The sequence below is a fragment of the Amaranthus tricolor genome, chromosome 8 (assembly GCF_026212465.1).
Source record: "Amaranthus tricolor cultivar Red isolate AtriRed21 chromosome 8, ASM2621246v1, whole genome shotgun sequence".
In the NCBI taxonomy this organism is placed as follows: Eukaryota; Viridiplantae; Streptophyta; class Magnoliopsida; order Caryophyllales; family Amaranthaceae; genus Amaranthus; species Amaranthus tricolor.
The window spans coordinates 751,038-753,537 of record NC_080054.1 but is presented as its reverse complement, the minus strand read 5'-3'; positions in this window follow the sequence as shown (position 1 = coordinate 753,537).

Below are 2,500 nucleotides of genomic sequence, written 5' to 3'. Positions count from 1 at the left end.
CAGCAACCGAAGGGACCATCGACACGAATCAGCCCGCGTACTAAGTCACGTCCTTACGTGGCCCGCAACCTTTCCTTAGGCCTCAAGCGTATCTCAACCGAAGGGACCATTGACACGAATCAGCCCGCGTACTAAGTCACGTCCTTACGTGGCCCGCAACCTTTCCTTAGGCCTCAAGCGTATCTCAACCGAAGGGACCATCGACACGAATCAGCCCGCGTACTAAGTCACGTCCTTACGTGGCCCGCAACCTTTCCTTAGGCCTCAAGCGTATCTCAACCGAAGGGACCAGCAACCGAAGGGACCATTGACACGAATCAGCCCGCGTACTAAGTCACGTCCTTCCGTGGCCCGCAACCTTTCCTTAGGCCTCAAGCGTATCTCATCCGAAGGGACCGGCAACCGAAGGGACCATTGACACGAATCAGCCCGCGTACTAAGTCACGTCCTTCCGTGGCCCGTAACCTTTCCTTAGGCATCAAGCGTATCTCAACCGAAGGGACCAGCAACCGAAGGGGAAACACATTCCCACACCAACACGAATCAGCCCGCGTACTGAACCACGTCAAGAAAACCCGTCGTGCCGCCTGAGCGGGTAGTCGGGGATCACAAGACGCAGCATTTCCTTAGGCCTCAAGCATACCGTCAACCGTCAACCAAAAGGGGCATTGGGAGCAACCGAAGGGACGTTCCCCCAGACGAATCACCGTAGGCCAAGCTGACTAGGAAGGGCCCACTCATCGTCTGGTAGGGCCGACCAGCCACCGGAAAAAACCGATCGCCGGCGATGGCCCACGGGATGGCATTCAACGTGATGGAGGGTAGTCACCCCTCACACGCATAACGCCCATGCCTGGGCGAGGGGGTGCTGGCCATGCCAGCCCAAGGCTCCCAAACTCTTTCCCCCTATAATAGATAAAGAGATTTTTCCCTTGTGACCCTAGGGGACACCCAAATGCAAGTTAAGTTATACTAGTTTTTCCATGGACCAAAACTCACCTTTATTTGTAACATAATGTCATTTTTATGACTTGTATTGTTGGAACATATATTAAAGAAATTTTAGAAGCTGAAATTTTGAAAAAAAAAAACTTGTAAGTATTTTATTTTAATTAAATAAGGCCGAAAAACGCGAAATTAATAAAAAATAGTAAATAGTGTCAATAAATCATGAAAAATTAGGAGACACTTGAGAAAATATATATAAAGACATTGGTTTAGTTAAAAAAATTTTTTTCATTAAAAAAAGTATTTTATTTTTTTTTTCCGTTAAATTGGTGAAATAAAGGGAAAAATAATAAAAAATAGTAAAAAGTGTCAATAGATCATGAAAAATTAGGAGACACTTGAGAAAAAATATACAAATAGATTGGTTTAGTTAAAAATATTAATTTCATTAAAAAAATATTTTATTTTTTTTTTTTCCGTTAAATTGGTGAAAAATAGTGAAAAATGGATAAAAAATTGTAAAAATCTTGAAAAAATGGGAGGCTTGTTGGAAAGATATTATGAGTGAGAGTCATTGATATTATTTTCAAAAATGGGTAAAAATAAATTTTTGAATGATATAAGAGGCTAAAAGGGAGTATTTTTTATCAACTTACATTGAACTCCTTTACCACAATCTCCCTTACAAACCATAGTAATGAGAATCATTGGTATTAAGTTTGAATGATGTTTTTGATCACCTTGCAACGAACTCCCTTAAAAGCCATAATCATTAGGGGGGTCTCATGGCTCATTCTTGGCTCGGGGCTCGGGGCGAGGCTCCGGCCATGGCTCAAGGCTACCACATTGCTCCTATACCACAATCTCCCTTACAAACCATAGTAATGAGAATCATTGATATTAAGTTTGAATGATGTTTTCGATCACGTTGCAATGAACTCCCTTACAAGCCATAATCACAAGGGGGGGGTCTCATGGCTCACAGCTCGGGGTGAGGCTCTATGCTACCACCTTCTTTCCCATGGGCCATAGCGTCTTTCGTACCGCATGGCCCGAAAACCTTCACAGCACCTTGAGAGCTCACATTATATTATAACCATCCATATAGGTGCTCAGGTGCTCAAGGTGCTCAAGTGCTTAAGTGCTAAAGTGCTTAAGTGCTTAAGTGCCTTAGCGCCTTAGCGCCTAGCGCGCGCGCGTGCGTGTGTATCATTAGATTAGAAGGGTGGATTTTTCAAGATCCCCCGGCTCACTCGGGCCAAGCATATCGTTCTTGATCTCGTAGCAATGCCCACGTCTCACGAGTCGAGCGTTCCCTTCCTCGGCCCACGGGTCGGCCCGCGGGGTCACGGCCCGCGGGTCGGGTCGGGGGCGAGGCTCCGGCCATGGCTCCATGCCTACCACATGCCCAGTCGATGGCACCTTGGGCCCCAACCCTCAACTATAACCTTCCCCCTATAATAGATAAAGAGATTTTTCCCTTGTGACCCTAGGGGACACCCAAATGAGAGTTAAGTTATACTAGTTTTTCCATGGACCAAAACTCACCTTT